General features: G+C 38.7%; 1 protein-coding gene across 2 annotated transcripts in view; it reads left to right on the top strand.

Moving 5' to 3' along the window:
* LOC134211216 (transcription factor btd-like) overlaps window positions 1-12,913 on the top strand; it is a 109,635-nt gene that overhangs the window by 46,297 nt on the left and 50,425 nt on the right. The window lies entirely within an intron of this gene.

Below are 12,913 nucleotides of genomic sequence, written 5' to 3'. Positions count from 1 at the left end.
GTGAACTCGACTTCTCGCACATGAATCACTGCTTGTTTTGTCCAGGCCTCTAGCGCTCATCCAATCCACCAGCCACAGTGCTGATCGTGTGCGCTGCGGTCAGATCTACCTCGGGAATTGACTCCCTGTAGAACTGCAGGACTATGTCATCAGCGAAGCAGACAATCTTGACACCAGGCGGAACTTTGAGTCTCAGTCTCAGTCTTTGAGTCCATGATACCGAGTCCAGCATTGACCCTTGCGAAGCTCCTGCTGTAATAGGAATGCTTATCAGACCGTCTCAACAGTCTCCTATAATGGTACCGTCAAACGGGGTGACTTGCAACAGCGGGGTGACTTGCAACACTTGCGTTTTCCACAAGTTTTTGTTTTTTTACAATAAAAATATACCCAAACATCGACTTATATCATCACGCGTCCCTAGTTTACATTGTATTTGTTGTGCCTAGTTGGTATTTAGGTGAAAATATAATTCACTGTTGTTTTTGCCTTTCTCGTAAAACAAAGTTGTACCAGAAGGCTATAATTTCACTCCAAAAGCCAAATTTTGATAGAAGGCTCGGAGACCCATAGTGTTATATACCAATCGACTCAGCTCGAAAAACTGAGCACATGTCTGACTGTGTGTGTGTGTGTGTGTGTAGCCCCGGGAATTTTTTATTGTTAAACACGTTTCATATAGAAGGACTTGACCGATTCGAGTGCAACTAGTTTCATTCGACGGAGAAACTTTCCTAGTTGGACACTATTGTTTTTGTTTGCTAATATCTCATGCGGTTTGAATAATATTTCTATTTTTCTTTTAACAAATACGCTGTTTACATGCACACTTTAAGTCATTAATCAATTTAGCCATGACGCAATCCATTACTCTCATAATAATTGCTTAAAAATTACTCAATTATTGAGTAATTTATAAGCAGCGTGATAGAGTTGCATCAAATATTTTAACCGCCAAGATGTAGGCAAATAGCACAGCATTTACAACATTAATTCGAATCCAACATATCGAATCGAGAAAGGCATAATCACCACTTGGGGATAAATTTGGGTTTTTTATATTATTTTGTGAAACTGTTTCGTAAATTGAAAGTCAAACGTCGTAAATCGTAAGTTCGTGTATCAAATTGAAAATAATTTCCCCAAAATTGATCCCCTCGCCAGTTACAGTATCTAATAAGGTTTGTAATTCCGCAAAAACTATAAAATAATAAACTTGTTTGTTTTTGAAATATCAACTTTTTTGATTTGACTTGCAACAGCTGATACACGATAGTTTTATTTTTCAAAATCTGCTAATTTAGTTTTTCCAACTAGTGATGAACTGGGTAAAAAACTCAAAAATCACTATAATAAAGAATAAAAAAAAAATTCCAACTGAAATTGATTTTTATGTTACAGAATTTTTATACCATACAGCGAAACTACAAGAAACCTGCAGGAAGTCGCATGTATGCTATTTTTTCAAAGGAAACTTTCATGAAGGCAGCGGTAGAAGTTAAAAACACAAATAGTTTATCCGGGAAGCCGCTCGGCGGTACGATTTGACCCCAACAACAATTTCACATTATCTTAATACAGAAAATAGTAAAACTAAGACTCACGGTGGTCAAACGGTGTTGAATCCCCAAGAAGATCCAACACTGGTGGATGGTTTGCTGCTTGCTGCGGAGTGGGAAATGCCTTTTCAAAAGAATGATCCTAAAATAATCGTGGAAATGTGGATGGCAGGGAAATAAAGGAGAACCGTTTTAAAAACAACTATCCAGGGAATGACCGATTGTGTACACCATTCTTAAACCGACATAAAGCACTTTCAAACCGACGAATTGAAAATATCAATCTATCCGTTGAAATCGTAAAAAAGCGGAATGAGGGGAGGAGGGGGTTCGCTCAAATAAGGCCCCTGCATTGACAGTGGTGAAGAATGACCCAGGATGAACAATCACTATGATTAAGTTGTTCTAAAACATGTTCTGATTGATTTAGATGAAGTGTTGCAAGTCACTCCGCAGTAGCAACAACAGCAACAACCATCATTTTGATATTATTTTCATATTTTTATTACTGTTGAATATCTGATTATATGTCTAATCACTAAATTAGGACACTTTAAAAGTATCACATACTAGTAGAATGAATAAATCCTTTTAATTCAGAATTATTGAGGGAGAAAGTTGAAAAGTGTTGCAAGTCACCCCGTTTGACGGTACATGATTCTGTAAATAGCTTTCCATGATCCGTACCTGCCAATCTACAGATTGGTCTTTACGCCGAGGGGTCACCTAGCACAGGTTGTCGAAACACGCTCTCTTGCTGCTCTTAATGTCCTTGTTAAGGGTCAGTTCCGCCGCTTGAAACACTTCACGGTGGTCCGCTCTTTCCTCCTCGGTGCGGGCACGTTGCATCCTTCGTCTTGCTTCCAGACATGTTGATCGATGGGCTGCAATCTCGGCATTCCACCAATATACCTGGCGTCTGCCATTTCTCGGCAGGGCTTTCCTCGACACAGGTTACTACCTTAGCAGCGCACATGTTCCTCATTGGTTTCTGCAACTGACATGTGACCAGATTCAGTCACAATCAAGTTGCTGCTCGGGTATGGTCTGGACCTTTACAGTCATAGGATTTATGTCCGGACTCTATGCCCCGATATCATTATTTCACTGAAGGTGGCTAGAGTATGCTTATTGGGCATACTGACCAGCCGAACTTCAACTTCTCTCGTTCCACGACCATAGCTTCCACGACCGGTAACCTGAAGTAGGCTACCTGCATGCTAAAGGGTCCACCTCTTAGGCATACAGCGGCCTTCTCAACCTCTATACCGCCCTGCGATTTGACGGTAGACACGAAGTCGTCTGTATCCGAGACCTCGTCCAGTTGTTTGCACTGGAGGGTCACTTCCGCCCTCGATGCCGACACCCAGGAGTTCTTGGGCCAGCTTCTTGTAAGCCGTACCGCTCGCTTTTGCTCCACGTTTCAGCACTAAAATCAGTTCTCCGGCCTTGGTGCGTCTGACGCTTCACATGTTCCCTCCTAGAGCCGAAAGACTTTCATTCACCCGCATCGACTTAAGGACTTTGGCGTACTTTTCCATTGTCTCGCTTCTGTCCCCTTGTGCCGATGGCTGGTACCCTCTTGAGGCGCAGTGACTTGCGTCGTGTTGGTGCCTTTCACCCTTTTTAGGCCGAGAAGTCGCCTGTCGGGTGGACGCCTTTCAGGCTGGTTACTGTCGAATCTTACTGGAGTAGTCACCACTAGTGATTCCATGGTATTCCATGCATGTCTTGCAGCATGCAGAGAGGTCATTCGAGGGTTGACACTTGACCCACTTGACACGACATAGACCCTGGTGCCCTCAGGTGATGCCTGTGTGTATATATGTATGTATGTGTGTGCGCAAAACAGTCTCGCTCACTTTTCAGCAACAAGTTCGATGGGATATCCTCTCTCATTGTTTTCTATTGAAAATTTGGCCAAATTGGACTATGAGATCTGAAGATTTGTTGCAATACGCTACCTTTTAGCGAAGGTTCTTGACACATTTTCTTCTCCAGAAATTCCAATCGTTGGAGTGCCATGAAGTAATTCTCCGGAAACTCAAATTTAGTCTCAGTTGACTCCAATTCTTATGAAGGTTTAGATGCTGCATCTTCCTGTTCGAAATATTTCTTATCTACGCCGTGGAGATACTTTTCTTGGTGTAAGGTACACCGGGGCAAGTTGAAATGCGGGGTAAGTTGAAACGGAAGCTGTAATATGTAACTGAAATGACCAAATATGCTAATAATTTTTGTCAACAAACTACTCCCCTAAACGTACCTTCTAACTGCAATTCCCGGAAAATTGCAGCTCTACTGAAAATAAACCCTGTCATTGTTTATTTTTCGCCCTTTGAAAAATCCAAACCAACTATTTGACGTGTCAATGAAAAAGGTCTCAAAAGGATGTTTGGAAGAGTTTTTTAATCAAATTTGCATGATAGGTAATCATTCCATGTTGAATAAGCATCCTATGGGTTAAAAATGCGAAGCAATTTCAAACGGAATGATTATCATTAATAATGATTATGAAAAATCGATGGAAGACCCGTATTATTTTTTGGAATATTGCCGTTTGAAATTGCTTCGCATTTTTAACCCATCACTTCCACATGTGTATGGTACACGTCCACATTAGAGGAGCGTGAGTATTTAGAATGTCTGGCGGCTGTACACATTCTTCATCAGCAACTGTACTGATCAAGTGAGGTTGTGTAAGCTATTTGAACAAAATTCTACCAGATAGCCAATTACTAATCCGAAGAATCATTCAAACAGTTGGAAGCGTGCAAGTCTGTACATACATTTAAAAATATCATTCATATCTGCTTTGCGCGCGCGAGACTCAAACTTTTGTAGACTTCACAAGAAAAAGTTTAAATTACAATTACGTCAATAACATCGTCAATAACCATCATCATCGTCGAGGCGAACAAAATAGTTTATCAGTGCCTCAATAAATAAAAAATACAATAGTCCAAACAAAATGTTGCACGTTTGATATGTGTAGGCATCGAATTGAAATAATTGAAACAAAGAATTTTGTGAAGCTCCTTGCAAAAAGTTAGGTGTTCTTACATCTTCCGCGTTTCAAGTGTTATATCTATGAATGTCACTTCCTCTTTCAATTCGATCACACAAATATCGAGGCAGCAAACCATTGACTACTTTAAAAATGAACACCATTGTTAAATACACAATTCTTTGCTTCACCGAGAGCCACTGCAAAGCATCCAACAGAAAAGTTGAGGTAGTGAATCTTTTATATCTTAAAATCAAACGCATAATCTTATTGGCAGCAAAATAAAATTTCCATTAGAAATTAGAAATTTTCCATAAACAATTAGGAAATTGCCAATAAAGAAATCAGGGTTAGCAAAACGTTAACAAATTAGTTAATATAACTGAATTTCTGTTTTCCTGTCCACATCAAATGTATGGAACTGCTGTCCTGTTACATGAAGCAACTTCACTCGACAGAAGCTTGCAGAAAATTGTCGATTCCAGCGTTTAATTTGAGATTTTGTTCAGGGGGTCCATTATACGCACGGGGTCCACTACTAGCACTCACTCCCTATAAAATTTCCATAAACAATTTTCCACAAAACAAAAATAGGGAGTGAGTGCTAGTAGTGGACCCCGTGCGGACATTTGATGTGGACAGGAAAACAGAAATTCAGTTATATTAACTAATTTGTTAACGTAAATATGCTAAAGGGTCCATTACTAGCACACAAGGGGGGGTCCATTATAGGCAAAAGGAACATGTGGGAATGGAACATGTAAATCAAATGGGGGGACCATAATACGTATATAAACAAACTCGACGTTGCGTATTATGGACCCGGGGTGGCCATAATAGGCATGCTAGCTACAAAATTTTAAAATCCTTTTTTTATTGGTAAAAATGAATGTTTTGGCTAGTTTTATGTACGAAACACGATGCTGGTACCTGTTGCTTGTCATCTGGTGCAACAGAACTACAGTTTGTCAAGAGGATCGCTCTAGCGAAGCGACTGAAGTAAATTTTAGTCATTAAGGGGTCCATTACTAGCACTCATTCCCTAAATAGGTAAGCACTTTTAAAAGCAAAAATAGCAATTATAAAAGAAGAATTTTCCATAAAGAAATGAAATTAAAAATTTTCCACAAAATAATCAATAAAGAGCGATAAAAAATAAGAAAATTTCCATAAAAAAAATACAAGAAAGCAATAAAGCTGATGAAATTTTACATGAACTTTAAACGCTTTTAAAGAAGGGGTCATCTATGGAAAAAGCATCATTTTGTGGAAAATTTTGTAATTTTTATTGCCAATATTGATTTATTTATGGAAATTTTGTATTTTTTTTTCGTGAAACATTTTTTTTAATGGAAAATTCTTCTTTTATAATTGCAATTTTTGCTTTTGAAAGTGCTTATTTATTTTTGTTTTGTGGAAAATTTTTATTTTTTTATGGAAATTTTGTTTTATTTGTGGAAATTTTATATTTATTTATTGCTCATACCCTGATTTCTTTATTGGAAATTTTCTATTTTTTTGGGAATTTTCTAATTTTTTAGGGGGATTAATTTTTTTTAGTAAATCTTATTCTGCAAACGCTGCATATTGGTGTCTGATTTGCTAAAAACAAAATGGAAGGACAAAACTCCAAGTGAGGAGAGATGATTGATTTGTACAACTGTATTTTACTAGCAATATTTAATTCGTTTTTCAGTCGACAGAGGATTCCATACTTCCTGGTTATTTTCTTAATGACATTGTCAATTTGTTGGTCCAAATTCAATTTTTCATCAATAATCACGCCAAGATATTTAATTTCCCGTACGCGATCAAGTATTTCGTCATCAATTTTGAACGATTTCGCGAAATAATTATACACTTTGTTTTACTAATATTCAATTTCTACTGTTTGTACTTCAACCATCTACTTAAAGAATGCAAGTCTTCATTCAAGCGTTCAATCGCATCTTCTAAGTCTCTAGCTGCAATGAATAACACAGTATCATTTGCGAATAAGTTTATATCACAAAAACGTAAAACCCGTCGCATGTCATTTATATACATAATAAACAGAACGGGCCCCAATACACTTCCCTGTGGGCGTGGCACTCCGAGGGTGTTCTCTACGGGATTAGATACAGAATCATTAAAAGCAGTCTATTGAATTCTGTCAGACAAATAGCTTTTAAATCAATTGTATGCTGAACCCGAAATCACATACCGAAATTTCAAAGCGCTCTATGGTTCTCAACAATAAGGGCCTAGAAATTGTCTTGAAAGCGCGTTTTAGATCCAAAAGCACAGCAACAATCGTATCTTTACGCTCTATGGTTTCGCAGGAGTGACCTTCCCAGTATCCCGATTGTTCCGGTATTAACAAGCTATTGCGGAGACGAGCCAGCCTCGGGCTGAAAGTCTCTTTAATAAAGACAATAAAAAAAAACAAGCTATTACTATTTAAATACATAAGAGCTGGCCTTTCACAACAAGTTCTAAAATTTTCTCTACTGTGTGCAACATGTTGATGGGACGAAACTCTTCGGCTTTGATCGTTTCAGCAACTTTTTGTATTGGAATCACTAAGGACTCCTTCCAAACTTGCGGCACGTTCCCAGTTTGTTTCATTTATCAGGTCCAGCAGATTGTGTGCGATGGCATGTATAATTTTAAAATTGACATTATCAATACCAGCCGTTTTCCCTAAATTAAAACAAATCGTTTCAAGTTCTTGAAATGTTATGGTGTGAAAACTTTCGAATCTCAAGTTACTGTTGACTGGCTGTTTTATTTCGTCAGGTTCATCCACTAACTCGATAGATCGGTTAATAGTTGAAACACTGTCGACAAAATAATCATTAAATTTAGACGAAATTACTTCTTCTGACTCTCCTAATGTGCCATTAAAAGTTATGGATCGCGGTTTAGAAGAACTAGGATTTAACAAAGATTTTAATATTTTCCATAACTCTTTGCAGTTGTTTTGATGCTAATAAATTTTCCTCTGAATATATTTTGCATCGAGTATGCTTTAAACATTGCGAATATTTATTTCGCGCAACCTGGTACCTATTCCAATGATTTTCATTATTACTTTTACGAATTTTTTTATACAACTTATCTCTTTTGCGTTTAAGACGTAAAAGATCTAGATTGTACCAGCTGTTTGAATTATTCAAAATTACTAACTTCTGTTCAACTGATTGATTGGTACAGGAATTAAAAACGCCCGTGATATCAGCTGCTCTTTGATCTAAATTACCAGTATTTTCTCGAAAATCCACGTTTGTTGCGATAAGGCTCGTAATTGCTTGTTTCGAATATTTTCACCAGCACTTAAGTTTTATTAAATCGTTATTATTACTACTGTCATCTGTAATGCTAATGACTAGTGTTTCATGATCGGTTACTTTTAAATCACAACTCGTAACACTAGTGACAGAATCAAAGTTAGAGTAAACATGATCAATCAAAGTTCTACTATGCCGAGAAATACGCGTAAATTCATTTACTTTTTGTTTTAAATTAAAAGTCAACTAATCGCTCCAAATTGAATCGTCACACCAATTGATATTAAAATCGCGCACAATTCATGTGAACCAATTAATTAACCATCCTGAAAAATAATCCAAGTGGTCACCAGTAGGACGTAATCAAATTTTCAGCGTAGTCCGTTCTCTAGAATTTGGTTTTGTTGTATACTGCCATTTTTCGCATAAGACTTGAGTAATTTGTCGTTGAATTTTTCAAACTTGTTTTACATGGAAAAATACAAAAAATTCTAAAGCTTAAAAGACAGAATATGACATTATATTCTTTATTTGTATATATTGCTATAGGAAAAGTAAATGAACCATATTTAAGTTTATTTTTTGTGTAAAAGAGTATCAAAATTTGGAATGCGAGTAAACATCAAGATGAGACAACGCAAGTGGGAGACAAATTTGAGCTTATTTCTGAAAGAAAATCAAAAACGTCAAAAATTTACATGGGACTCTCATGCGAATCATGGCAGTATAGTCACCTCAACAACCTTGTGCATCTTGAATATCACTGAATACATATATTTTGTTTTTAATACAGCAAAATTAGGTTATGACTGTATATAGCACAGTGCACTATTAATAATAAGATGAAATAATGCATGTAAAAAAATCAGTATAAAAAATATTCATAAAAAAGTTTGGTAAGGGTGTTTATTTTTTATGCATATTTTTTGGCCCCAACTAACAAACAACGGAAACGGATTCAAAATTCAGCAAAGGGTGATTTTTTTACAGCACTTCAAAGTTCAACTTTGAAAAAACCGTTTCAACTTGCCCCGGTGTACCTCACTAGAAGAAAATCACTTGTGGGACGGACGCGGGCAGCAGCAGATAAGATTCTGGAGCATGACCTTTTAAACACCGCTATATAAACACCGTCTGCATTTCCAGCAGCACGAATTTATCTTTGAGACACCCCCTTTTTAGCTGCTCCTCGGCTAGTGTTTACCGGTGCTCTTGCTTCAAACCAAGCTTCAAACCGTTGTTCTCCAACGACTTTTCCTGTAGGAAACGCTTTCGCAGAATTTCTTGTTCTTCTTGGAGACGTAACATTTCTAGCGCTTTAATAGTAGACGACGCCCGCCCTAGATGATCGGCTGGTAACACTAATTGATAAACGCTCGGTACATTGATGGTCGAGCTGTGCAATGGGACTCGATAGCATGGAAGCTGTTTGTTTTTTACACCAACGTGATTTTTTTTTTTGGAATACAATACATCCTTGCCTTACATTAGCGACTTCCTGGATAGGTTCAGACAAAGCTCCTTTACCTACTTGGCTACAGCGTCAATACACCTATGTCTGGCGTATTGTAGAGCTCCATAATCGTCAGTCTTCGGCGATGTTCCTCCAGTTTCAATGAACGTTCAGGGTGCCCAGGTCCGATTCCACCGCGTGCAGCCAACATGTTCGTGGCCTTCGCCGGACTCTATCCGGTTCTCTTTTTATTATTGTTTATGCTATTTTTTATTCCAACGTCAGTGCATGTTTGCTCTTATTTCGGACAGCAGAACGATCGCGCGATCTGCCGAAATATTGTGTTCTGCATTGCGCGGCCGGTAATAAAGTTAATCAGTTCAGTGCATGTTTTCTCTTGTTTCGGACAGCAGCAAAGCGATCGGCTGGTCGTCGAAATTTAGTTTTGCTCTGTGCGGGTGAGTAAGATAATCAGAAAATGAAAATTTAGTTCGCATCCAGTTGTGTTGTGCGGTCGATAATTAAAATAATTAGCGTTCGTTCTTGTTTTTGTTTTAAATCAAACTACACGGCAGACCGTTTACCAAAACGAACCCTGCCACACTCTCTACCCCATTAATCCAACATCCCAGTGATTTCTCGTAGAAGTGCAGATGACTCGTCGGCTTCTATTAAAGCGAGGATCACGTCAACAATTTCCTACCTATTCCTCAATTGGCCTGCATTCGGACATGGCCGGCGCTGGTATTGCTTATTTTTGGGTCACCAGTTCTAACACATTGAAGATCTGTTGGTACTCTGTTACAGCTGACCTGGCAATAACGGAGTACCAACCGTGGGCGGTCAATCATGCTCATGCTCATGCTCATGCTGTTTGCGCTATTTTTTATTCCAACATTTGCACAAAATGACCAGCCCACTGAAGTTTGCGGTATTTCATATGATTCACAATATATTCTTTTTTATATGCTTGGCACAGTTCGTGATTCATGCGTCTGCACCACCCACTATTTTCTAGTGTCCTGTCGAGTATTGTACGCAACACTCAAAAACCCGGAAAGCTCTATGGCCTGCCTCTTCTACGTTCACAGCTCTGTAATTCTGCATATTGCGGAACCTAAGCTGGTTACGTAATTCGTTACGTAATCCCTATACGCCGCAGCAGAACATATATTGACTTCACGAGAAACATCATTGTCACATATCACAAGCGTTCCAAGGTAAACAAATTCTTTAACAACTTCAAATACATCCCCATCAAGCACTATCTCAGCAACACCATCACTAGGTCTTACTCTATCGCTATCCGCGACCATGATTAAGCTTAGCTTTGCCATCTTTCTCTTCAGTGGAGCAAAAACCTCAACTACTGCCCTGCGATCGATTACAATGAGGTCGATGTCGTTCGCAAAGCCCAGCATCATATGTAACCGTGTGACGATGATGCCGTTCCTCTGCACGCCAGATCTCCTCATCGCGCCTTCGTGTGTGGTGTTGAACAATAAATTTGAAAGTGCATCATCTTGCTTCAATCTATCTAAGGTTACAACCGAGGTTGACACTTCGTTTGCAATCCGAATACTTGATTTCAAGCCATCCAGCGTTACACGTATCGTCTTATCAGTTTCACCGGAAAACCATGTTTGGACATTGTCTGCCACAACTCATTTCTTTCCACTGAATCGTACGCTGCTTTGAAATAAATGAACAGATGGTGAGTCTGCAAGTTATACTCCCGATATTTATCAAGGATCATCCACAAGCTGAACATCTGATCGGAGCGGAGTGATCAGCCTCACAAAAATGTGTCTGGTATTCGCTAAAGAACAATTCCTCAAGCTGTATCTGTTAAGCAGAATAGACGGTTCAGACGATTGGAAGCTTTTTTGCCTTTCTCGTATACTAAGTATACGGTAAAGGCTATATGATCGCTCCAAAAACAAACTTTTTATAGAAGGCCCGGAGACCCATAGTGTTATATACCAATCGACTCAGTTCGACGAATCGAGGTGATGTCTGTGTGTGTGTGTATGTGTGTGTGTATGTGTGTGTGTGTGTGTGCGCAAAACTACTCAAAAAATGTCACTCATTTTTCGGGAACTTATCCTCAACCGATTTGCTCGCAACAAGTTGCATTCGACGCAGAATCCTGTCCCATTGTTTCCTATTTGAAATTGGTCAGATCGGACTATGGGATCAGAAGTTATGGCCAAAATACAAATTCATACAAAAAAATCGCGTAAAAAATATCACTCATTTTTCGGGCACTTATCCTCAACCGATTTGCTTGCAACAAGTTGCATTCGACGCAGAATCCTGTCTCATTGTTTCCTATTTGAAATTGGTCAGATCGGACTATGGGATCAAAAGTTATGGCCAAAATACAAATTCATACGAAAAAATCGCGTAAAAAATGTCACTCATTCTTCGGACACTTATCCTCAACCGATTTGCTTGCAACAAGTTGCATTTGACGCAGAATCCTGTCCCATTGTTTACTATTTGAAATTAGCCAGATCGGACTATGGTATCGAGAGTTAAGGCCAAAATACAAATTTATACGAAAAAATCGCGTAAAAAATGTCACTCATTTTTCGGGCACTTATCCTCAGCCGATTTGCTCACAACAAGTTGCATTCGACGCAGAATCCTGTCCCATTGTTTCCTATTTGAAATTGGCCAGATCGAACTATGGGATCGAAAGTTATGGCCAAAAACAAATTCATACGAAAAAATCGCGTAAAAAATGTCACTCATTTTTCGGGCACTTATCCTCAACCGATTTGCTTGCAACAAGTTGCATTTGACGCAGAATCCTGTCCCATTGTTTCCTATTTGAAATTGGCCAGATCGAACTATGGGATCAGAAGTTATGGCCAAAATACAAATTCATACGAAAAAATCGCGTAAAAAATGTCACTCATTTTTCGGGCACTTATCCTCAGCCGATTTGCTCACAACAAGTTGCATTCGACGCAGAATCCTGTCCCATTGTTTCCTATTTGAAATTGGCCAGATCGAACTATGGGATCAGAAGTTATGGCCAAAATACAAATTCATACGAAAAAATCGCGTAAAAAATGTCACTCATTCTTCGGACACTTATCCTCAACCGATTTGCTCGCAGCAAGTTGCATTTGACGCAGAATCCTGTCCCATTGTTTCCTATTTGAAATTAGCCAGATCGGACTATGGGATCGAGAGTTATGGCCAAAATACAAATTTAAACGAAAAAATCGCGTAAAAAATGTCACTCATTTTTCGGGCACTTATCCTCAGCCGATTTGCTCACAACAAGTTGCATTCGACGCAGAATCCTGTCCCATTGTTTCCTATTTGAAATTGGCCAGATCGAACTAGGGGATCGAAAGTTATGGCCAAAAACAAATTCATACGAAAAATCGCGTAAAAAATTTCACTCATTTTTCGGGCACTTATCCTCAACCGATTTGCTTGCAACAAGTTGCATTTGACGCAGAATCCTGCCCCATTGTTTCCTATTTGAAATTGGCCAGATCGAACTATGGGATCAGAAGTTATGGCCAAAATACAAATTCATACGAAAAAATCGCGTAAAAATGTCACTCATTCTTCGGACACTTATCCTCAACCGATTTGCTTGCAA

Source organism: Armigeres subalbatus, chromosome 2, assembly GCF_024139115.2.
Source record: "Armigeres subalbatus isolate Guangzhou_Male chromosome 2, GZ_Asu_2, whole genome shotgun sequence".
Taxonomy (NCBI): Eukaryota; Metazoa; Arthropoda; class Insecta; order Diptera; family Culicidae; genus Armigeres; species Armigeres subalbatus.
The sequence above is the reverse complement of the archived record's forward strand: the minus strand, read 5'-3'. Positions and strand labels throughout refer to the sequence as shown.